We start from the raw sequence: 27511 nt of genomic DNA on the forward strand, positions 1-27511 counted from the left end.
GTTGAAAAAATAGGAAAATAAAATAAAATAAAATAAAATAAAATAAAATAAAATAAAATAAAATAAAATAAAATAAAATAAAATAAAATAAAATAAAATAAAATAAAATAAAATAAAATAAAATAAAATAAAATAAAATAAAATAAAATAAAATAAAATAAAATAAAATAAAATAAAATAAAATAAAATAAAATAAAATAAAATAAAATAAAATAAAATAAAATAAAATAAAATAAAATAAAATAAAATAAAATAAAATAAAATAAAATAAAATAAAATAAAATAAAATAAAATAAAATAAAATAAAATAAAATAAAATAAAATAAAATAAAATAAAATAAAATAAAATAAAATAAAATAAAATAAAATAAAATAAAATAAAATAAAATAAAATAAAATAAAATAAAATAAAATAAAATAAAATAAAATAAAATAAAATAAAATAAAATAAAATAAAATAAAATAAAATAAAATAAAATAAAATAAAATAAAATAAAATAAAATAAAATAAAATAAAATAAAATAAAATAAAATAAAATAAAATAAAATTAAATTAAATTAAATTAAATTAAATTAAATTAAATTAAATCTTTTTGTTACACCTTGGGAACTATTTCCAGAAAGTTGAGATTCTACCAATAAATATAGCCTATGTTACTCGGGGTGACTTGAGTTTATTCATTACAAACATACTTACTCTTTATAATAGTAGTATAGATTAATAATATAAAAAAAAATTATCTTCTCGATTCTTATTTGATGAAAAACGGCAGTTTTTAAGAAATCTTTCAAAACATGTTAGAAAATGCTTTAGTAGGAAAACATGTTTTTAAAAAATCAAAAGTTTGAAACTATTTAATAAGACTATATCAATCAAACTCTCTACAGTCGTCTCTTTTAGGTACTACCTTATACAGTACAAAAATGAAATCGAATTATAACCACGCCCACCTCCCTTACAAAAGTTATGTTGAAAACCAGTAAAAATGCTTTATTTCAGTAAGAAAAACCACCAGAAACCTCAAATTTCATTATAAAGATGGTACAGAAGAACTGCTTTCAAAATGATATACAAAATTTTAAATGGGTGTGGCTATGCCCACTTATGGGTCAAAAACTATATCTCCGAAACTACTCGACCAATTTTAGTTCGTAATATTTTCTTTGCATCCCAATGATATTTTGTGAAAATAGGTCAAATCGGTTCATAACCTCGCCTACTTCCTATATACCAGAAGTCGATCTGAATCGTTTATTTTACAATATATAAAGTATATGTATATAAAGTTCACCTAACTCCAAATTACCTAATATTAAGGTTTCCAACTTTCAGTGGACTTTATGCCATATATATGACGAATAAGTCGGTTAAATTGTGTATTAAAATATATTAATAAAATTAAATACATAAATTGCGAGAGTATAAAATGTTCGGTCACAACCGAACTTAGCCCTTCCTTACTTGTTAAATTACGCTTTTAGAGCAACAAAAAATCGAAAAAAAATTAAAAATAATTTATAAAACTTAAAAAAATATTAATAAACAAAAAAATCATTAAAAAATAAATTATTAATAATTATGTAACCGACAGCTTTTCGGGTACCGTCTGTACGTTTTTACACCGAAAACGTCATTATCGCCGGAGAATATCACCTCTTTCAGATTTTCGGGGATACATTTTCACAGTTTTTTATCACCAATCACTAACTGAAAAAATAGTGCTACTCAGCATAGGAAGAAGATTGTAAAACAACTATTTTAATCCTTTTGTTTTGTTTATGGTACCCCGAAAATATATATGTACATATGTACATGTTTTTCGTACCCTTTTTCACTTGAAATAGAAAAACCCAACGTACGATTAATACTTATTGCCCATGCCGTTTTTTTCGACTTCTCTCCCTTTTCTTATAGTTATCCTGACTGTGGCACACCAACATAGTGGCTCAGCTATTGATACCGCGCATCCAAGAAGAGCCCTGCCCTCTAAGCCTTTCTACAAAACAATTTATTGTATAATCACAACTTCTTGCTTGCCTTTAAGTAGGGTGCGTCACACAAACAGACATACACACACACAGCCGTGTATATTTGCCGTCTGTCAGATCACTTAATTCAAGTGAGCCGCGGAACTGCGCCTAGCTGAAGCGATCAGTCGCCCATGCCAGTCAAACAGTCGAACAACAACAGCAACAACAACAATAATAATAATAATAATAATAGTGCCGCTTTTACCATACAGAAGACGTTAATGTCGTCATTCACAATTCAATATCAGCGCTTTGACGTGTAGATGGACGAAACGCGAACGGTCAAACATACTAACGTACGTACGGACGGACTGTCGGACGGACATGAGGAATGGCGCGGCTTCGCTGTAGGTCGTCTGTTGGAAGTCGCCAACTGGTTGGCGGCTCATTCGCTCACTTGCTTGTTCGCGACTCACAGTTCGCGACCACCCACAATGCTTCCGATTAAGGGAGACACACACAGCCACACATACACTCATTGAAATCTACATACATACATGAGTACATATGTGTAGGAATGTGTCTTGGAGATAGCAAGAGCGACGTTGGGGCTAAGTGCCAGTGCCGAATGTTAAACGAAGTCCGCCGCGCAGCATTGATAAATGGTTATCATAAATTTGCGAACTTGATGCAGGCAACAGTCGGCGGATAGTCAGCGGTCGAGCGTCGGTCAGTGCACAACACTCGAATGTGATGGCGCTAGCGTTGGCGACGATTCGTCCCCGTTCGTTTGGCGTTGTGGTGGGTCCAGCTTAGTGTTGGCGCGCTACTCTGATTGCTCAGCGCGCGTATGCTTCTTATCGTTTGTTATTTATTTACGTGCATGAAAGTAAACAAATTTTTGTCATGTTGTTGTGTTGAAATTTGTAACATAAAAAATGGCATTTTACGATTTTATTTAACGATACAATTTCAGTTAATTCAATATTGGGGATGCACACACTTACATAGTATGTCAAATGTCATTTGTTTGTAGTATGTGGATGTGTGTGTCAGCAGGCGCATTAGGGGGGTTATTTATTAAAAATTTAAAAAAATTTCTAATTGACTTAAAAAATACTAGAACTATATTAATTTAAAAGAAAGCCTGTTTTATTGGATTTATAAAAAGTTATGTTTGCTTTTTATCAAAAGTTCTGTCTTAAAAAAAAATTCTGAAATTCATTCGACTGAAATTCTGAAATGTTCAAAAGCAATCGTTAGGAGTTTAGAGTTTTTGAGGAATTTGAGTTTTGCCTTAACAACGTCTTAAAGGTACAAATTTTAGATGGGAGTTGGTTTTAAGAACGGCTTAGCTATAAAACTATATTCGCAAAGACTTCGTTCGGTTTTGATAATAAATCAGTATTCAAAACTGAAAAGATTCGACATGATTGTCATATATCAAGCGATTGAGAAACTCTTTCACAGTAGTAAAAGTCAAATATGAAATATAATATGAATATCCAACTCAGAATCACTCTCGTCTACTTTGGACTCAGTACGAAATTGAGGTGGCACTAGGAGTTTCCGAGAGAACGAATTTTAAGAACATTTATGGTTCTTTGAACATTGGCAACGGCAAATACCACAGGCGTTGGAACTGTATGAGTTATACGACAACATTGATATTATACATGGAATTATAATGGAAAAGACAGCGGCTACGCAGACGCAGTCATGTTGTCCCAATGGAGTAAAGCACTCCAGTCCGCGTTTGCCCGCTGGTGGAAGCATAGGAAGACCTCTACTCCGTATGTAGTATCTTAAGGTAATTAACATAACAATTTTGTTTTTGGAGTGGAAGAATAATTTTGAAGAATGCTGCTGATTCAACTGTTCTAGTCCGACTAAATATCCTGGTTCGTTTCGGTTAGGTATAACCGAATCTCATGGAAATTAATAATGTAATATTTTCCTCTGTCTATTATTCTAACAATAGAGATTAGAAATACGGTAAATTGCGGCTTCTCCTAGAATATAGTGGAAATTTTTTTCGAAACTGAAAAAACTTGCTCTTTCATTTGAGAAACATATTTCTGAGGTACACACTTCTGAACTGATTACTTCGTATATCAAAACGTGTGATAAATCATAAAGACGATCATTTTGACTTATAAATCATTTTTTTAACAAAAAAAATAATAATTTTCTAAATATTTTCATTTGTATTCTTACAAATATGAATGTAAAAATTCTATAAGAATGTTTCATCTCCAAGAAAAATTTTAATATACCTTTAGTTATAACACACACCCTAATGCACAAGTTTTAGTAAAATGCAAGTTTTCTAAAAAAAAATAATATTTTAAAAGAAAATCAGTTGCGTCAATGCCAATTTCGTGACACAATGCCATCCACCCTAATGCACAATAATGCCGGTTTGTGTACTCTTATATTCTGAATGAGTTGAATTTAATTGTATTGATCGTTGTTATCACCCGCGGTGTTAAAACTATGCGTATCTCTGTTTATTTTTCCTTTTTTATAAGATTTGAATGAGTAGTGTCGAAGTGTCACCTATTGGCTGAAAGTGCGTAATGAGCGCATTACACTTTTAAGATGAATGACAGCAACGATAATGTCGACTCTGCAATGTCTTCAATCTTTATACTCTCGCAACAAATGTTGCTAAAGAGAGTATTATAGTTTTGTTCACATAACGGTTGTTTGTAACACCCAAAACTAAACGAGTTAGATATAGGGTTATATATACCAAAGTGATCAGGGTGAAGAGTGGAGTTCAAATCCGAATGTCTGTCTGTCCGTCCGTCCGTCCGTCCGTCTGTGCAAGCTGTAACTTGAGTAAGATATCTAAATGAAACTTGGCACACTTATTTCTTGGCACCATAGGAAGGTTGCTTTCGAAAATGAGCAAAATCGGACCACTGCCACGCCCACAAAATGGCGAAAACCGAAAACACATAAAGTGCCATAACTAAGCCATAAATAAAGCTATGGAAATAAAATTTGGTATGAAGGATCGTACTATGAAGGGACATATTTGGATGTAATTTTTTGGGGAATTGGGCGTGGCCCCGCCCCCTACTAAGTTTTTTGTACATATCTCGCAAACCAATAGAGCTATATAAACCAAACTTTCTGCAGTCGTTTTTTTAGCCACTTCCTAATACAGTCCAAAAATGAAAGAAATCGGATCATAACCACGCCCACCTCCCATACAAAGGTTAGGTTGAAAATTCCTAAAAGTGGGTTAACTCTCTAAGGAAAAACGTCAGAAACACTAAATTTCATATAAGAAATGGCAGATAAAAGCTGCACTCAGATTTTTTTACAAAATGGAAAATGGGCGTGGCGTCGCCCACTTATGGGTCAAAAACCATATCTCAGGAACTACTCGACCAATTTCAATGAAACTTGGTTTGTAATAGTTTGCTTACATCCCAATGATATCTTGTGAAAATAGGCCAAATCGCTTCACAACCACGTCTACTTCCTATATACCAGAACTTTGAAGACAATCTGAATCGTTTACTTTACAATATATAAAGTAAGCACTAGTGAAGATATCGGTGCAGAACTTTGCACAAATACTATGTTAATAGTGTGGCAGTCCCATTCTAAAAATCACCGAAATCGGATCATAGGTTTTTAAGGCCCCATATATCGAACACGAGGACCTCGGTGCTTCTAATATTAGGGTTTCCAACTTTCTATGGACTTTATACAATATATATGACAAATATGTGGGTCAAATTGTGTATTATATAATATAAATAAAGTTAAATAAATTAATTGCGAGAGTATAAAATGTTCGGTTACACCCGAACTTAGCCCTTCCTTACTTGTTTTTATTTGTTTAATTTTATTACTGTTATCGCACATTGGACGAAAATCGTTGGTGTAATATAATATTCTAATTTTATTAGTTTTGTTTTTATTGAATTTGGTCTGACGATTGTGTTATGACTGTAGCGATAAGTGCTCGTCTGTTAAGGGTTATTTATACATATATTTTGTAGTTTGAAAACCAAAGCGCTGCTATTTGACAGTCCGTCAAACTGGTCATTTCCGGTAAAGAGTTTCTTTCATTCGTCTTTTCTATAATAGTTTCAATAAGATCATGGTTTACATGTTTTCCAACGATAAGGTTGGTCAGTATAACTTCTATAGAATTCCTATATGAAAACAATTATGGTTGTTGTTGTTGTAACGGCTGGTCCATTTGATTGTTGCTTGTTTTTTTAGAGAGTCTGGCCAAAGACTTATTCGAAACAAATGGTTCTATCTCATCCTTAAGATCATTATTGATAAACAAATTTCAATAATTGCTAGAAAGACTTCCCATCTTCTATCTAGTAAAAATAAATCTGAAGACAAACAATCAATTTTAAAACTGGGACAGTAGATTTTTATAAGCTTCTCTTGAAGCGAATTATTCAGCAAAATCATTCGTCATAGACAGGGAGACATGTAGTAATGACTTGGTTCCAGGTACGGACTATAAGATTGACCTCCAACCTCTCGAAGCTTCTGGCGATTTTCTATAGATGTGTTTCACCTGGCATTGTCCTGGTGGAATAAGTCAATATTCTAAACTGTCAGGTACTTCGTTAAGGGCAACTGCGGAACCGTGTTTACTATATTTATTGAGACTTCGGAGAACTTCTCTATCTATTCAAGAATCTCTTATTTAGAATTGGTAAATGGACACAAACTAGTAATGAACTGAATTATGTTTTAAATAAGCGCTTCCCTGAAACTGGAAATACATTCCTGCATCACACAAAATGTGATAACCGTGATGAAGGTACTAATAACGACAATAAACATATTTTAAGCCCAATAAGCAAAGTAACCTCCAAATAAAAGTCAAGTAACTGCAATCATTAAAAGAAAAACAACAATAATTACAAAAAGCAAGATGTGAAACCAGCGACGGTTACTCTAGCTGTATCACAACCGGCATCAGTGTAAACAAGATTTATGAAAGGAAGATATAAAAGAAATCACTATCAACACAAATAACAACATTACACGTAAATAGCAAAAAAAAACAAAGATACGTTATAATTACAAAAAGAACAAATACAAAAAACAAAAGCTAGCGCAAACTGTCATGCGAAGCGGTGCAGAGCAATGAAATGGCGAAAAAATGCAGCAACGGCACCAAAAGGCACGAAAAAATGCAGTGCGCTGAGATATGAGGACCCACCAACGTTGCAACGTGCAACGTCAAATAACAGCAGTAACAACAACACGGCGAACGTCGAATAACCTACCAGGTATTTACAAAAACACACGCAGGGAAGAAGAACTGAACTATTAAATGAGCACAAAAAACGCAAAGTTGTAACAACAACACCAACAATGTTAGTAAATAGCGTTAACAACAACAATAATAACAACTGCAATGACTATATAAAGCTCAGAGTTTATGTTATCTGCAAGTTTTTTGCCTACATTATTGTTGTTGTTGTTCGTGGTAGTGGTAATAACGGCAGGAGAGAAAAAAGTACTGTATAAATAGCAAACACTCATCAAAGTTGTCAGCTCGTTGCGCTCAAAAGAAAAGCAAATAGCGGCATAGGCTTTGGCACACGCTCCCGAGATGACGGACAGACAACTGTATCTATAACGTCTATATGTACATATTTGTATAGTTAGACAACAAGATCGTGCGAGAAATTGTGTTTGTTTGTGGGGAGGTTTTGCTCTGTCTTCACGTCTTTTTGTTTGTTTGTTTTTGTACGAACATACGTCTGAGCAGATAAAATGCTTGAAAAATGCAATAATCTCCAAAGGTACTACTCTTGAAAATCTAAAACCCAGCTTGGACAGCCCTAAAACCCAGCATGGAAGAGAGTTTCGAAACCAAAAGTTAAGTTGCTGCAGTGAATGAGTTTGACTCAGGCGACTTTGCAGTAATGTCTTACCGGATTTCCGTTTGGTTTTATTAAAAGTCTTCTTCTAAAACTATCCATGAGTTGAAAAAAACCAATACACTTCGAGAAATGTGCCATGATGGAGATTTGCATGCGGAAACCGCCTAAAGTCGTATTAGTCGAACTCAAGGGCTGAAGAAGATGGTATTGAACTTAGATCTAGTATTACATGGACTTGGGTAAATTTATTGTATGAAAGACGCTTCTTAAATTATTTATGATCATCACCTTCTTCTAAGTACAGACCTGATTTTAAGTTTAAGGAAGATATTAACCGGGCAATATCTCTCAGTGGAGGAAAGGTCAACGCTCCATTGGAATGGAAAAAGTTTGGACCTTGCTGCGTTAGTTTCGAACTTTCCGGACTTCAAAACGAAGAGTGACCATCTCTGCATTGAAAAGCGAAAATATTGATCTTGATTCATTTGGCGCCAACTTTCAGGACGTAGCAGAAACGACTGGCGCTCGGTTATGAGCTCGTGAAAGCTTGACTATACAATTATAGGCCAGTCTGGAGAAAATGGGGATCAGAGATCTTCTCTTGTATGCCGGATAGTAATAAACGATCGAACCGAGGTAAACCGATCAAGGTACATTATCTCACCACCGCTGTTACTAAAATAATAACGGTAATAAAGCGAACCAAAGAAAATATTCCAAGCGATCAAAAAACCAAAAAAAAAATTGGCGCGATCGCTGGCTCCAAAGTACCGTCACCGTGTTAGTATGGACTAGGTGCATGCTGGTACAAAAACATTTTTTGCTCACACAACAAACCTAGGGCTGACAAATATACAAACCAGCCGATGTATGTATGTGTATGGTATAGCGAAAAAACAAACTTCAAACAATTGCCACCAATGATGCGTGTGCCTACGCGCTGCACCTATCCAAACAAAAAAACAACAACCGCCATCACTTTGCAAACCGTGCGCCAACATACAAACAAACAACGGCGCGCGTTATAAAAACACCTTCCCCCGCTCCGTTTGCCGCTACTACCCACAAGACGCACCCAAGAGCCGAGGCTATCGCACCAAAATGCTCGTCTAAATGCTTAACGAGCGAAACTGGCTGAAAAAGCTCCAAGCGCCCCACTGCACCACAAGTTGTAACGGTTCAATCATTCGCATTTGATCATTGTGTGTGTGTTCGTGTATCACACTTCGTCGTTTGTCGGTCGATTCATTTGTATGTACATATGATGGTTTCTTTATGGCATCGTTCGGCGTTGAGGTAACGCGACCACCAACGTCGTATGCCAATCTTTGGTGGCAAGTTTGCTTTGACTTTAACGACGCTGTTTGTTTTTAATCGTATAATGTCTTAATTTATAGTTTTTCGATTTTTTTTCAGTGTTTTTTTTTTTTTTGCTATGAGTGTACTATGGCGTACTCCTAGAGTACATACAACAACAATAGTAGCCACAACAACTAAAGCGATAGCATTAAACAACAATCAAACAATCGCATGGCAAACAATCTCTCAGCAACCACAGCACCCCGTCTTCTTCCTGCCTCTCATAGACCTTGCTTTGCTGAAAACTAGTTTACAATTGCAATTGCAGTGAATCGCATAGCCATTGCCGTTACGGACATTTACCGTGCATTATCTAGCCGTACTTTGCCTTGCAACTGCTCCGAACCCGTCTCCTGCTCCAAAGGCGCTCACATCAACAATCGGTTGTTTAGATATTATTGCGGATCATTGCTAGCGTAAAAGCTTCGGGCTATTGACTGTTGCAGTGGCAGAGGAGACAGTGTTCTGTTAATGAGTTAGGTTTGGATGTTGAGTTGCTTCAATGGATCTCACTTAAGACATCTAAAATCGGCAGTCCTTTGTGATGCCGAAATACCCAAATTTGCTCCATTTTACATTGTCCAGTCAGGACTCTTCCCATTGCAGCGAGTTGAACTTTGCTGAAAGCAAGAAATTTAGTGGACATCCTACAAACCACGCTGGGCCAAGTGGATTTCGCAGTCACGCAGATGCTCATCCTTAACCAATGTCTACCGAGCTCGTGCGAAATCTGATCCAGTGCCAGAACACTGGAGAACAATGAAGCATCAGTTCGTTCTCAATCTGATGTGATTTCGGCTGAAGCCTTCCTACGTGCAAGTTCATCAGCTCTGCAGTTCGAATTTCGTTTTTTGGAAGGAAGAATCAATGGTATACTCGACCAGATTGCAGATATTAACTGTTTCGGCCGAGGTCATGGCGGGAGACTTTCTAAACATTTGGTCACCCTATTCAGTGTTTTTGTAAGGAGCCTTCTTCAGTTTGCTCGTTTGCAATGATCAAACAACTGTGACTATTGGCATACAATGGCACGGCATTTACATGCGGACGCACTCTATGCAAATATATACATACACATACATAAATACTTACATACATGTAAATTGCACACCAACCCACCCCTTTCCACCGTTTCATGAACTTCACTGCATCGTGCCTTAGATACAATTCATGCGCATTTTCTGCAATGGAGCTCCGGGTCTATGGGGCCACACACCACTACCGCACAACAACAAAAGTACGAGGTAGCATACAATGCAACAACACTAATAACAACAGCAAACAACGAACGCGCCATGGCGTCTCACATTTAATGTAATAATTACTACTTGCCACTGGTGATACTCGTCGTCGTCGCCGCCGCCACCGCCGCCGCCGCCGCCACCGCCGCTGCCGATAGTGTGGTCGTCGTCGTCGTCGTCATTGTCTTTGTGGTTGGTCGTGGCCGCAGTCGTGGCCGTTATTGCAATATCATCGATGCCGTGTACTTGAGGTGTAACTTGCATGAATGATACATCCATCTACATGCATATGTTTGTATGTATGTTTATATATCGATATACGAGTATTCCTGTTCGTTTGTGTGTTGCTGTCGTTATGTAAATATGGTATATTTTGCCGGCCACTTTAGTATGATATGACTGCGTGTTTGCGGTTTCGAGCGCCGCTTGCGGTTAACGTTTGACCGTTGGCATTTGCGGCAGTTTGAGTTGTTGTTACGGCTACTGGGTAACACAAACGCAAATTAGTTGATAGTTGCGGTCTATGGATGTACACTGATGTGCAATTTAATAGCAGTGAAGTTATAATTTGGTAGAGGATGCAGGGAATTCAAATTCGATATTTAAGCGATATAAAATCGATAATTTTTTGTTCTCTTTATATTTAAGCGCTTAGAATGCTTGGGAAATACATTGTACATGGTTAAAGTTTGTCAAAAATTCTTTACAATTTTACATTTTATCGATTAAGATCGATTATCGGTTAAAATATTCATTCAAATATTTATACACCGTCATAATCTCCAATGTTTTCGAAAATATTTCATCTAAATTATTAATTTTTCCTACTCCAATCAAAGTCTCTGATATTAGACAATAAAACTGACCATTGCATCCGTGATTCCATCAGCACTAATGACATTGTTATTACATGGACTTACTACTTTCATTTGCCTCGGCTTTAAATTGCATATACGTGAACTTCTTCATATTCGATTCCTTTGTCTCCGCTCGACATCTCACTTGCACGAGGTCGAATAATGGGATACCAATTTTATAGTTTAAAAAGTTTTATTGAAGAAAGTTTCCGATACCATATACATATCGCTCATTTACATGAATAGTGGCATAACTCAAAAAACACGATTTTTGAGTTGAGTATGCAGAAATGTGTCCAATTTTATCGTTCATATTGAAAAAACATTGCATTCTGATGCGTAGAAAAATAAATAGTGAAATAGAATTATTAATCTTGTTATGTTGCATTATTTTTTAACCACAAAAACGAAACATTTGAGTTGTGCCAGAATTACTTAGTTTTTTTTCAGAAAGAAAGACATATTTTGTGTTGCAACACACATTGTCATAGGGTGAATTTGGTTTTCTTTTCAGAAAAAAACGACATATTTTGTGTTATAACGATCTTTCTGAAAAGGGAATTAAATTTTTCATGTGGCTTTTTTCAACAATACCGACACATTTATCTTATGACATCGAAATTGATTTATATTTTTCACAAATAACGATATAATGCAAAAGGGGTCATATTTATACCTACGGCAAAGCTTCAGTCCACTCTTTTTAGTTCAATTATGCTCATCATTTTATTAAATATATTACATGCCAATAGTTTTTTCAATCCACATATGGCATTTTTCTATATTTGCTAAATTAGAGACAATTGAAAACTTTAAGCCGCTCGGAAAAATCGACTTTTTTGAGTTGTGACACTATTCATGTAAATGAGCGATATGTACGTATCACTTTTCGTCGGGCGTTTTCATTCAACGATAATTGTTATAACTGTAGCTTCCGTGATTTTAGCTCTTCGAGATCGAGTTTTTATGGAGTATGAGTTTCAGTTAGGTTAAGATAATTGTAGAATCGTTGTTAACCCTTTGATATCTTGTCCAAGTAGAACAAAAGCACATGTTTACTATATTTGTGATAGAGACCGAATCAAGAAAAAGCTGAAGTTCCTGCAATTAAAACTGATCCCATTTCGCTTGCGATAGTTTCCATATATAAATCTGTTAGAACAGAGATCAGAACATTATCCATTCTTTACATGGTATATTTACCTTTTCACACGTCTCTGGTAATGATTCACCTTCGATTCGAGATATAGTAAATTTGGATTGAAAACTTCATATCCCGTTAAAGAAAACACATTTTTATCGAAAATATGAGTTTATTGTTATACTTACGAGATAGATACATCAAATACACAATTTGTTCTTCCAACATTCTGAGACAATTTTTGTGTGAAAAATAGTATTTGCTTCATTATTCATGTTATATTTTGTTAGCGTTTTCTTCTTTGCACTTCAGCATTTATCGGAGGTTCCCGAATACCATCACTTTCAATAAAATTATTTCCTACGATCTTAGGTTGAGTCGTAGCCGAGCTTCGAATTCACGAAGCACAACGTACATGTATCGGTTGTATGCTCACCTCACATATCTGCCATGTTCAAAATCATGTCTCACTGCTACTTCTATGCACTCAACTGTGGTATATGCATGTTTGAAAGAGTATTTGTGTGTGTGACGACGGCAGTTTGGTGCTGTACAAATTAATAAGTATGTTTGCATGTAGCTTGGGTCTTCTATCAGTTATTACTGCTATTAGTTTTTGCTTATTTGGATGCTTGTATTACTTTATTTTTTCATTGTTTATTGTTATTATTTCTTTCGTTTTACTCGCTGCTATTAGTAGTTGTTGGCGCTTTCGACACAACTTATGTACACTTAGGTAAACCGCAACTTAGGTGGTCTTCGTGGTGGGTATAAATAAATGATAGCTAGCGGCAACCCATGGCTAAATTAGCGCGATCGCCAACGTCTTATTTTATGGACAAATAACAATAAATAATTTGTATGTTTTTATTAATGTGCACATTTAACTACATGAGCACACACACATGCAATTATGTATTTATGTGCCAAATAACCATTAAAGAAATCGAAAATGTTTTTCAACGGAAATATAAATTCGCAAATAAAAAGTGATATTGCGAAAAATCACAGTTTGCTTACGTAATGATATTGCTGTGTGGTGGAAAAAAAAATTTCTTAATATTTTTGAGATTTTTTGTAATTTTGTTTTAAAATTTTTAGCATTATTTTTTTGTATACTTTTTTTCGGTACTTTTTGTGCAATTTTTTGTAATAAGCATTCATAAATGTTTTGAAAAACAAAGCAGAAAATACGCAACCGCATAAAATGCGATGTGATGAAGACCGGTGGTGCTGCTGTGGCAAAAAGGTGTGAGAAAATTGAATCCTCCCCAAGCGCAAGCGTCGACAGTCGTGTCAGTGCATTAATTGTTGCGGCTTTCGGCGTTCTTTTCCAATATTTTTTTATTTTTTATTTTGTGTATTTCTGCCAATACACAGTTCGCAATGTGCACAGTTCGCCACAGCCTTAGGTACGGAAGTTATTATTATTTTTAGTCAATGACCCACCATGAAGATTAAAAAGTCAACGATGTAGCTCCCCCTTAATGCGGCACTTTGATCTTGAAAGCAAGAACAAACAAACAAAATACAAAAAAAAATTCAAAAAACAACAAGAAGAACAAAAATTTTGTGCGAGCCAGGTGAGCGCATCAGCAGCACAACAACACAAATAACAGAGCAACACAAACAATTACCGAAACAACAACAATTATGTAAGTACAATTATATGTGGCTTTATATATGTACATTAAGCCATACCTTAGTTTGTATGTGTCAGCGTGTGCATTAAATAATGATGTTCAAAATAATCTCTTACTTTTGTTTCAACTTCACCTTTTGTGTTTGCCATACACACATACTTTTATATTTATTTATTTTTTTTTTGCTATTGTCTAGAGTATATGGTAACTACTTTTGAGATGGCAATGTTTGAGCGCGGTCCAAAAATCTTAATTAGCCGTAACAGCAATAACACCTCTGTTTCGGGTGAAATGTAAACACTTGTTGGTCGCTTACATTACCACTTACCCGTACATAAATGTGTATACATACGTGTGAGTGTGCCTGTGTACTTTCGCACTGTGGCATTAAGTAGTTTTCTTTTTCCCATGAAGTTACTCAAGCGATAAAAGCGATTAAGCAGCAGCTGGATTGAGGTGTATTTACATAAATACATACATACATACTTCATGTTTATTATGCTGTAATTACAATAATCTAAGCTGATTTTTGGCTAAAGAAATTTAGGAAAATTAAATGTGATCAGAAGTACATTAGCGAGTGACTTGCAAAAGTTCATTCAGAAGCTGAAAAATATAAAACTTTAGAGAAAAACTCTTAAAAATTTTTACTTATATTCGGAGGTCCCTCTGCAACCTTTGAGACCATCCAAGTACTGCTCTTTCCATAAGATGCCTCTATTAGTGACTATGATTGCTCGAGTAAATATTATTGGAGACTCAAAACCATTCCGAAAACTTTTTGTACTCACTGTAAACTTAGTTTCTCTTTATTAGTGAAGCTTTGCAACCTTCGTTTTTTTTACAATGTTTAAGTAATGCAAGTAATGTTTCTAGTGGCTATCGTTTCGGATACCATAACGTAATTACCTTACCAACTTATTTGTCCATTAGTATAAACACAGATGGTTTCATCGTTTGTCTCTGAAGTCAATGAACATAAAAAAGAGAATGTTAACTGTAAAGATCCAATAATCATTACATACTATCATTCATTACCTTGATAGTTTTCTAGATAGATTTCTAGTTGTTAAGAATTCAGTTTTTGGATATTGAAAATATATAATAGTATATATAATACTAATAACGGGATCATTGACAGACAGATAATACATACATATTTGTTATAATGTCTCTGAGTCTCTTCTTCTACTTGACTGGCGTATACACCGCTTACGCGATTATAGCCGAGTCCACAACAGCGTGCCACGTATCCCTCCTTCTGACTGGTCCTTCCATTGGAGTGGAGGTCTCCCTCTTCCTCGGCTTCCACCAGGGTACTGCATCGAACACTTTCAGAGCTGGAGCACTTTCGTCCTTTCGAACAACATGACCTAGCCAGCGACTATGTCAATGTCGAATAACACATACAGCTCATTGTTCCATCGTCTGCGGTATTCGCCGTTGCCAATGTTTAAGGGACCATAAATCTTCCGCAAAACCTTTCTCTCGAAAACTCCTAGTGCCGTCTCATCGGATGTTGACATCGTCCACGCTTCTGCACGGTAAAGTAGGACGGGAATGATGAGAGATTTGTAGAGTTTGGTTTTTTTTCGTCGAGAGAGGACTTTACGTTTCAAGTGCCTACTTAGTCCATAGTACCACCTGTTGGCAAGATTGATTCTGCGTTGGATTTCCAGGCTGACATTGTTATTGCTGTTAATGCTGGTTCCCAGGTAGACTGTCAACAGTGACGTGGGAGCCAAGACGCGAATGCGCTGACTGTTTGTTTGATGACAGGAGATATTTCGTCTTGTCCTCGTTCACCACCAGACCCATACGCTTCGCTTCCTTATCCATCCTGGAAAAAGCAGAACTAACGGCGCGGGTGTTGTTTCCAATGATATCGATATCATCGGCGTACGCCAGTAGCTGTACACTCTTATAGAAGATTGTACCTTCTCTATTTAGATCTGCAGCTCGTATTATTTTCTCCAGCATCAAGTTAAAGAAGTCACACGATAGTGAGTCACCTTGTCTGAAACCTCGTCTGGTATCTAACGGCTCGGAGAGGTCCTTCCCGATCCTGACGGAGCTTTTGGTGTTGCTCAACGTCAGCTTACACAGCCGTATTAGTTTTGCGGGGATACCAAATTCAGACATCGTGGCATAAGGGCAGCTCCTTTTCGTGCTGTCGAAAGCAGCTTTAAAGTCGACAAAGAGATGGTGTGTGTCGATCCTCATGGTTAAATGATTATTCACTTGTCAGATATGCAGTTCCCACGATAGTCGAACAGTTTTATTAATCAAAATGGCTCCGAATATATATTTGACAGATTATTTAAGATTATTTCCTCCGCTAGATGTTTCAAAATTGTTTAGGGATCGTACTATGTTGTTATAGCAACAATAAAATGCCAGATAGCCGTGATTAACATGATATCTCATCAATCAGAAAGATTTTTCTGATAAATAACACAGTAGGGTAAATTCTTTTAAATCTACCCTATCCAAAATCTATATCGAATCTACCATTTAGAAATCAGTTGACTCGAAGAATATCAATAGAATGGTTTAAAGGCCCAGGGGCTCACCGTGATCCATAGTGCTTTGGCATCCAACACACTATTAATTATAAGCTTGCTTAAGTGACACACTTGAATCGAGATGAACCGAAGCTGAGGCGCTTTCTAACAAAATTAGAAGTCGAAAAATCAACGTTAAAGATCGGTCGATTCATTAATATTTAACCCTGAAGAAAGTTCTTGACTTCTAAAACATCGTTCATTTCATTTATTTTTCTATGAAGATTTCTGTAGTGGATTGCGTTTTTTGGTTCGACTGCCTAATCATCCATTCACCTCAAACTATATTTTGATGTTTTCCACTATTTGTGTTGCCATAATTAAGTATTACTGCCCGCAGAGCTAATTACAGCGAAAAATAAGCGTAAACTTAATCAAAACATCAATTTAATGTGATGCTTCTAAGCTTTATACACAAAGCAACACGCAAGTCTAGTTGCTTATACGAAATTAAGTTACCGAAAATTGACAAAACAAGAACAACAACTAAAAAGAGAATAAGAAACAACTGAAACAAAAACTGTTGTTTTGATTGCAGCAGCAAAGGGTGCCACCAAGCCACGCTACATGTAGTAGTCTAGACAATTTCGTCCGCACTTAAGCGCTCCTTCCGTCGCTGGCTGGGGTAATGCGGATCTTTAAGGAATACTGGTATAGCATGCTGCACTAGAGACGGTAGATAAATTTGTACGTTTGTATGTAACTATGTCTGTTGGTAGGAGGTCGATTTGATACCTCCATCATAAATTAAGAATGCACTTACCCAGCTATTAGTGGCTGGCAGCTGTTGTTATTATCAAATGTTGTTGTTGCTGCTGCGGCCGCTTACTGCAACATTGTTTTTTGGTTGTTGTTGTTGCTTGTTTTTCTTGAGGCATATTCAGCGTCAGCTTATAGAAAGCTTGGCTGGCAGTGAAGACAGTGAGTTAAAAAGCGTAGTCGAAGATTTTTACCGCAAGTACACAATACATATATGTATTAGGGGTATATACATCGCAAAGAAAGAATAAGTAGTTCATCTTCTCGTGCAGTTCTAAAAAAATACTAATACGAGAGACAACTGAGTTTAGAATTCAGTACTTTTTCCACACGATTTGGTATATTGAAGTGATTTCAACCAAATGTGCTTACAACCAGGTTTGTTAGGACAGCAAATGAAGTCTAAGGACCACACAAATGTTTGCTTCTTTAAATCTCTAACAATTAAAAACAAGTCTACATCCTTTCACAAAGAAGTCTAATGAATAATATAATTCCGAAACAAGTTTTGTCTCATATCATCAAACCGAGCAAAAACCTGATGCCAATGAAGTTGGCAAAAGAGTTATCCTCAATTATTATCGCTTCTCCGCAATTTCATTATGATGATTTTCATTTATCTATTATGATTTTCAAAGCGACATAGATCTATCGTTTCATCATATATGTACATGTCAAAAAGCTGCCCCAATGAAGAATCAAATAAAACCTCAGCTGAGACACCGCCCTTTTTTGACTTAACTTTTTAAGTATCACGATTTGAGAGCATTCACCTAGTATGGTACGGTTCCTTAATTGCGAAAGTGCCTCTGAACTGATTTACATTTGAAATAAACTGCACAAATATGTCCGTCTCCAATGTTCTTATCATATCAGTACTAAGTGTTTATACTTTACATTCACCAGAATTTAGTTCGTTTCCTTTTCTTATCCAAATGTTACACCGTGTATGAATTATTAAACCATGTGGAGCCAAGTTCAGAAGTAAAGCTGTCTCATTCCAGAATATATCGTGGTGTGGTTCCCTGGCCTTCTTTCCAATAGGATGTACCTTGATGTTCTCTGACAAATAATGGATCCTTTAGGAGTAATGTACGTAACCACTACCATGGGAACATTGATTTTATGGAAAATAGTATACTCGGACCATTGAAATTACTAGCCTTTGCGTGAATTAGGAATATATGTATATTATATTTCATGCAAAAAACTTAGTACGTCCTACCCCATTGTACAAATATAAGCAGAAATTTTTGCTTATATTTTGATTGTTGATGCAAACAAACAAATATCCAGACCGTCCTGCAGCAATGTCCGATTTTAAGCCGACCGCCGCTGCTGTGCTGATCACGGCCGCCATGACTGCGGTGGTTGTTTTTTTTTAATATATGCTCGTGTACAACGCTTAAATATATAAGATCACATTTTTATGATGCAATCGCGTAGAACAGTGGCAGCCGAAAGCGATTTGCCCCACACCCATCAACATTTCAATTCGAGACTGCGGATTACTCACATGAACGCATGCGCGAGATGGCTCCGAAACAAAAGCCAACCAAACACACACACATATTTTTGTTTTTGTCTACACGTAACTTCGAGAGCTTCGAGAATATTGCGATTTTTGGCTTGCACTTGCTTACATTCCTGCTCTGACTGCTGTTTGCTTCGGCCTTGCCGGACCGCCCTGAACACAAGCTGCTTAGCTGCGTTTGTTGTGGGGCGTATTCGCGTATTTTTTACTTTATTGCAATCGTTTTATAATGTGTTTTCTTTGTTCAAAATTTTTACACACAAAAAACAACAATTTATTACAACAACACTGTGGCGAAGTGAAACGGTAGCTGTCCGGTTGGAACGCACAGCCATTGCATTGGATTACACCTTCTTCCATACATTACGTATTCTTTTTTTCTCGATATTTATTCACTTTGTTAAAGTGGAAAATCCGCTTAAATTTGAAAGCCGCTTTACCAACGCGACTCTGTAGGCATCCTTCAATTACAACCAATGTCTCAATCGAATATTTTGTAGGGATTTCCTTTTAGCTGAAAGGACGGCAGCGAGTATTGTTAGATGGATGGACAACGCCGGGTGTGAATGAAATGAAAATAAATGTGTATGTGTTTTCTTATTTTATTTCCTTTTTATTCCGTCTAAGTTTTGGATTGGTTTAAGCCCTAAGTCACCTGCGAGCCTCAATCGAAGTCAACAAACCTGGGTATGATAACGCGCCGGATTGTAATGCCCCAGAACTTTACAAGTATAGTAAGATTGATTAAATAGATCGCTGACGCAACGTAGAGTTCTGACTACTAGATTAACAATAGTCAAATGGTTTAAAAATATTAATTACGCCAAAGACCTCTTCTAACATTTGTTGACCGACATAGTCGAGTGCGTTGTATGTGAGACTACAATTAGTTCGAAGCTGGGGATTAATTCGTCTATCATATCTTAAATGACTTTATTATATTGCAAATGAAGACTATCTTGTAGCCTAGAAAAAGTATTATAGTATTAAAGTATTAAAAAGTATTATAGTTTAGCGGAGTAAAATTACATGATTTCGTGACTAATTGACAGATAAGTTTTTTGACATTCCTTCTTATACAGTGATTATTCTACCCCTATATTCAATATGTCTGGTTGTAAATAATGTGTTGTATTTGGAACATATTTTCGTCAACTACATTTCATCTCCGTCCGAAAAGAAAAGAATGGAAAGTGGAACGACCGCATGAAAGATTAATATTCTCCAGATCATCGGGAAATTGTCCGACATTTTTTTATATTCGTGAAGAGTTCGGGCGACGTATAATCCGCATTTTAATTCAGAAGATATTAGAAGTAAGAGAACTAGAAAGTCTTCAATGAAGAGATAGATTTTTTGAAGAAAGACTCGGGATCACTTGAGGTTTCGATTTTTTTTACCAAAGCAACAACAGTGATCCTATAAATGATTCAATGATTCTTCGATCCAATCCTATCCTATAGTCCTGGAGGCTCGATCCCTTCCTTGTTTTATTATTATTATTAACCCAAACGATTACCCTCCTCCCGCCCAACCGACGCGTGGGGCGCAGTCCGCATACGAGCGGAATTTGCCGAGTCTAGAAAGGCAAGAGATTTTTAAGCGTCCGGTTCTCAAACTGCTCAGCTACAGAAAGAAACATTTCAACAGCTGAGATTTAAAAATTTATAAAAACAAAAAGTTAAAAATTTCTGAATATTATTTATTAAGAGAAGACAAAATAGTTTTTTTGATGCTAAATATTGAGTCAGATGGATCAAATGTGCTGGAATGCGAATTAAAATCATGACATATTCGGCAGAATGGTTCATTTAACTCAAAATTTGTTCTAGAAGATTTTAGAAATAATGGTCTAAACTGCCTGGATGAACGCAATGGGACATTAAACTTAATATCAGACAAAAGGAATGAACTACAAACTAAACCATTCAGAAGTTTTACTAGAAAAATTATACCTAGCATTTCTCTGCGACTAGTGAGTGTGGGAAGATTTATAAGTTTTAAACGACTAGTATACGGGGGAAGATTCAATCTTGAATCCCAATGTAAGTGGCCTAAAGCAAAAAGTAAAAATTGTTTTTGAACGGACTCAAGCTTATCAGAATGGGATTGATAGCTAGGATTCCATACCACAGAACCATACTCCAATATAGGCCTTACCAATGTTGTAAAAAGAATTTTAGTAATATACGGATCACTAAATTCTTTAGACCAACGTTTAACAAAGCTAAGAGCACCTTTAGCTTTTAAGACAATTGAATTTACATGAGAATTAAAATTTAGTTTAGGGTCCATATTAACTCCTAAATCAACAAAGCTAAAAACTTGCTCTAAACTGAAGTTATTTATTACATAGGGGGAAAGATCAACAGTTCTACGGGAAAAGCACATCGTTTTACATTTTTTAAGATTCAGTGGCATATCATTTTTGTGACACCAAGTAACTAAATTATTTAAATCCGATTGCAACTCAGTCCTTTCGTTATGAGAAGTATATGATTTAAAAAGTTTTACATCATCCGCATATAATAAAATTTCTGAAAACTTAATTACTGAAGGTATATCATTGATGAACAACAAGAACAGAATCGGGCCGAGATGACTACCCTGTGGAACCCCTGAAGTGACACTAATTGAATCGGATAATGTATTATTAAATAAAACTTGTTGTTTTCTGTTAGTAAGATATGAGGATACCCATTCAAGAAGTCTTGGTTGAAAACCAAGAAGATTCAGTTTTTGCAAAAGAATTGAGTGGTTTACTCTATCGAATGCTTTACTAAAGTCTGTATATATAACATCAGTATTCTTATTATCCCTAAAACCCATTGACACATGGTTTACAAATTCAAGCAAGTTAGTTACTGTAGATTTCCCTTTACAAAATCCATGCTGAGAGAATGAAATTAAAGGAGAGATTAAGAAAGTTATTTGGTCAGTGACAATAGCTTCAAAAAGTTTGGGTATAGCTGACATTTTAGCTATCCCCCTATAGTTCTCAACAGATGATCTAACTCCACTTTTATGCAAATGTAATATAAAAGAGTTTTTCCACATTGACGGAAAAATACCTTGTTTAAGAGATAGGTTAAAAAGCTTAGTTAAGGGCAGATAGATATATTTTGCGCAATTTTTAAGAAAGCTTGAGGGAATCATATCAGGGCCATATTTAAACGAATCTTTTAACGTAACTAAATAATTTAAGACATCTGTTTCAGAAATAATTGGTGTATTAATTACAGTACTCGGACATAACACTTGATGATATGGCACATTCATAGGGTAGTTTGAACAATAATTGGATTTGAAGAATTCTGCAAACATATTAGAAATAATATAATTGTCACATGACATTGTTGATTTATATTTCATCGCGGACGGAAAATTTGAAATCCTGCGTTTGGAGTTAACGAAACCATAAAACAATTTCGGATTACGAATAATATTATTTTTTACTTTGATTATGTAGTTTTTATAACATTTTTTGTTAAGTTCCTCAAACTGACGACGCAATTTAGAATATTTTAAATAGTCAACAAGAGCTCCAGTTCTTTTATAAAGTTTAAAAGCACGAGCTTTTTTATTTTTTAATTTACATAGCTCATTCGAATACCACAAATTTGAACTTTTTCTTTAGATAATAAAACATTTCGGAACAAATCTTTCAAAAATATTAAAAATTGTTTCATTAAAATGTGATACATTTAATTCAATATTACCACTATAATCAGGCCAAGTCAATTTGGAAAGTTCACAATTAATCTTTTTGAAGTTAGCTTTCGCAAAGTTGAACCGAGAACAAAGGTCCTGTTTGTTGCATACAAGTAATTCGTCTATGATTTCGATATTAACTTCCAAGGCAGGGTGATAAGAGTCCTCTGGCAAAACTAAAGGATCAGATCGGACCACAGAAACTGTTGAAGTATTATCAACATAGACCAAATCTAAGAATTTACCAAACTTGTTCGGAATTAAGTTAATTTGGTTAAGACCCATCCCCGACATTTCTTCCAAAAACTCATTAAAGCTTAAACGAGTGCAAAAAGGGGTAATGCAATCGTCAACAGATTTCCAAGATACACACGGTAAATTGAAATCGCCTAGAACAATTATGTAATCAGTATTCTTAGCAATTGAAAAAACATTATTTATTAAAGAAACATGCTGCGTATATACAGATAAGTCCGATTGAGGCGGAATATAAGATAAAGTTAGATAAATAGAACATTTATTAATACAAATTCGTATGCACTTAAATTCAATAAAGTCCGCATGAGGAACTTCTACTTCTTCAGATGGAATTGAAGAATGCACAGCAAATAGTACACCCCCCCCCCCCGACTCTGTTCAGTCGATCGCATCTAAAGATTTGAAATTCACTATTTAATATTTCGTTATCAAAGATATGAGGTTTAAGCCAAGTTTCAGTAAAAGCGATGACTTTAAAATTACAATTAGTGCTGTTCAAATACAATTCTTTTAATTTTGTATTTAAACCCCTTACATTTTGATAGTGAATTTGTAATGAATTTTTTATAATTAGTTTTTTGAATCCGCGGCATTTTTTGGAATATGAGCAATTACAGTTTGTTTTTGTTGCTTTTGCTCGAATTCGCGCACGAAAGCACCAGGTGGCCAAAATGATTCATCAAGTAGCAATTGAAAATTAACAGCTGAAACGCCAATCTTGAAAGAAGATATGTTTCTTTCGTATTTAAAGTTAAATTTTCTGACATCAATATCAATATCGTTAATTTTTAATTTCGACGAGATGTAAAACTTTATATCTTCGATTGTGGTATCCGAAGCGAATCTCGAAACGAAAATAGATTTTCGTTGAGGTATTACTACCAAATTTTTTGCCACAAACTCAGAGTTAATAGGAGGCGGATCCTGAATAGTTTTCCGCTTAAGGTTATCGTTAATTGTTTTCGGAGGATTAAGCACTTTTGAAGAGGAAGGCTTCTCTCCTTGAGGGCAAGGAGATGAGAGATTTAATTAGAAGAAGAAGGGTATTAGAAGTAAGAGAACTAGAGAAAGTCTCCTCTCAAGATATAGATTTTGTGAAGACTCGGGACTACTTGAACTTCAGATTCGGTGAAAGTTTGTGTGGAGAAAATCGAGCTTGGAGAATAATTAAATTTAAGTTTTTGTATAGCTCAACTAGGACTGTTGAGTTTATAAGATATATTCCACGTACTCGAATCTCGAAGTAAACTTACACATCATTGATAATTCCGCAAAGCAAAGCGACCGCTGTTTATCAATTTTCTTCCTGTTTATTTTGTTGGCCAATAGCAACAACAAACAGCAATGCCACCGGCATTAAAGCGCGTGGGTATTCATCATGCCGAGCGGTGCGGCGCATATAATTTAGAAGACAGTAGATGAAGTTATTTCGCCGCCACACAGTGGCACTTCCTGAGGCAATGGCCAAGACAGCGCTTGAATTGTTGGACTGACGTGCAGACGACGATGGCTGAGACGATGACAGCGACGACGACGAACGTCAACGGCGCGTTCGCAGCATCGCCTTTCGGTTGGCGCACACCGAGTTGGCTTGCCATTGCTGCAGTCATCTGTGTGGCGGTGGCACCGTCGTGGCGGCCTAACATCAAAGCAAGCGCCAAAATGAAAATTATTACAAAGTGATGTAGCATGACTAAATATAATTTTATGTTTATATACCAAAGTTTTGCCGATGTGCGTCGGCAGTTCCCGCATGCCGAAAGCGAAAACAAAAACAAAACAACAAAAAATCAATGGGGGCCAACAAACAGCCCAATCAACAACGGCAGGAAACTCAACGAGCACTACATGCATACGAGTAGCTACTGGCGGAACTGGTAGCTCGCATATGTATGTAGGGGGGCAAATGAAAAAAGTCTTCTGTGTGATTATGAGTATTTGAATGTTGCACATGCAACAACAATTTACCTATACATATTTGTTAGTGGAGTTACACCGAAAGGTGTTTTCGCGTTGTTGTTGACGTGGAAGTTTGCATTCGCATAATTGTTGTTGTGGCCACAGGCGGTACATTGGCCAACTCAAAGGCATACCTGCTCAAATCGTTGAACATATGGACATATACTATACATATACTACTATATGTTGCCTTTTCTAATTACCCTTATGCAAATGCAGTGTTTATAATCAATTGGCAGGCATACTTTGTATGTGAAATAGTCAAAACAATTAGCGAAAGATACAAAATTAGCATTTTTTCATTTGGAGTGGTTCACATAAGCCTATAACTCTAACATCTTGTTAATTGTTATTGACAGTTGAAAGATTAAAAATTATCGTCATCATAGTTATACAGCATTCTTCCATGAATCTCAGAAATCAGCAGATCATAATCTATCGGACATACTTAAATACGTACTTCTTCCTCTTCATATCAAATTGTATTCTGGATATACTTATATTTATACCCTGAAGAGGGTATATTAAGTTTGTCACGAAGTTTGTAACACTCAGAAGGAAGCGTCGTTGGTCCTATAAAGTATATATATAAATGATCAGTATGTTGAACTGAGTCGATTTAGCCATGTCCGCCTATCTGTCCGTCTGTATGTATATATACGAACTAGTCCTTCAGTTTTTAAGATATCGTTTTGAAATTTTGCAGATGTTATTTTCTCTTCAAGAAGCTGCTCATTTGTCAAAACTGCCAATATCGGACCACTATATCATATAGCTGCCATACAAACTGAACGATCGGAATAAAGGGCTTGTATTTATGCATTTTACTACATATCTTCACGAAATTTGGTGTGAGTTATTGCTCATAGAAATAATTTAATTTCCGAAAAAATTGTTCAGATCGGTTCACTATAGCATATAGCTGCCATACAAACCGAACGATCGGAATCAATGGCTTGTATGGAAAATTTTCGCATTTGGCGTGATATCTTAACGAAATTTGACATTGATTACTGCTTAAGGTAATAATATAATCTCCGAAGAAATTGTTTAGATCGGTTAACTATATAACCTTAATGTTTTAAGCAAACAACCCGGCTAAAAAGAATTAGTAAAATGTTTTCTTTTTTTTACTTACTTTTTCTTACGTCTTTAGATTTGCTTAAACACATAGTTACTAAAAGAAATGCACCTGTGAAGGGTATATTAGCTTCGGTACAGCCGAAGTTAATGTTTTTTCTAGTTTTCTTTTTTAATTACATATATATAGTACAAGTAAACTTCAGGTTCTTTAAAGCTCATCAACAAGAGAGATCCGTTAATCATTAAATTTTGACCCTATACTATACTGACCCCATACTATAGGTTTGCGTATTATATCATTTAATTAATTTATATGTATTCGGTAGAGCAATCAATGAGTTAAGTTAAATATATAGAGAGGTTACAATTTTTATTTTGAGAGTGACGTATCGAACAAACAACTGTTATAAATCACTTAAACTAACATAATTTTATAGCTTTTAATTGTATAATTTCACATTATTTTTTTTTTTTTTTTTTTGGGTTTTGCGAGGGAAAATATGGGAGGGGATTTTCAACTGTGGGTTTATGTATAATATGTTATTTTTGAAGGATATGTATGCTACATTATCTTAGTATGACCAATTTTCTGAATCATGCTTCAGACCAAAAAATATTCAAATATTCAGCTAGATTAAAAATTCGAAAGCATTTTTATGGCGGTTCCAATTAAGCTGATAAGAGTACGATCCAGCAACTGAGCTTAAAACATTCGGTTATACCTTTTTATGCATTACAAATAAATGTAGGTTCGTTGCTTAAGTCTTTTGTTTTACATACATGCGTTTTAGAGGGTGAGAGAGCGATAAAGAGGATGAAGGAACCGATTTATTAGGCACTACCAATATTTTTCGCATTTCCAAATATTTTTCTTCGAGATTTTTTAGTAACTGAAGATTTTATTTTTTGGGTAAAGGATTAAATAGAAAAAAAATTGTGTGTAATATTGGGCACCTCCAATGAGAATGCTTTTGAAATGAAAATATTTTTAGATCGAAAATAAAATTATTTGATCGTTTAATCTTAATTTAGACTAGATTTCATAAATTAGTGCTGTAATAGGTTAATCAGGTTTCATAAAATAACGGGAATTGTAAAATTGCATGGCTTTGGAAAGTCCAGTTGTTATTTTTTTTTACTAATTTGTAGGTTCTTATGCATTCCTCTTAAGTACGATAAAATTTTCTACCGTATTCATAGCTTACTCTGCCTATAGTAGTATTTTTATGAGCTTGTCGATTTTCGTTTGTTAAAAGCTCACACTTTGTTGCTTATTCGTGAATTCTTGACCAAAACCAGTACTGTAACGATGGTCCAGCCTCCATTATCGGCGAACATGAGCGTCGTTATTTTGCAAGCATACGAGAAATCGAATGAAAGCTCTAAAGGCCCAAAGTATCGATGTTTCGATGATTGGAAGAAGCTCCGTCGTAAACGCATAATATCAAATGAGAACTATTATAAAGGCGACAACATTAATGAAGTTTTTTTCAAAAATCGAAAATTACCGTTTGAACATACCTCTTATGTATTATACTTATATCAA

At 35.3% G+C, this 27511-nt stretch overlaps 1 long non-coding RNA gene across 1 annotated transcript in view; it reads left to right on the forward strand.

The window, feature by feature from the left end:
* LOC128922835 (uncharacterized) overlaps window positions 1-27511 on the forward strand; it is a 68898-nt gene that overhangs the window by 38730 nt on the left and 2657 nt on the right. The gene's annotated exons all lie outside the window — the stretch shown is intronic.

This window comes from Zeugodacus cucurbitae, chromosome 6 (assembly GCF_028554725.1).
Source record: "Zeugodacus cucurbitae isolate PBARC_wt_2022May chromosome 6, idZeuCucr1.2, whole genome shotgun sequence".
NCBI lineage: Eukaryota > Metazoa > Arthropoda > Insecta > Diptera > Tephritidae > Zeugodacus > Zeugodacus cucurbitae.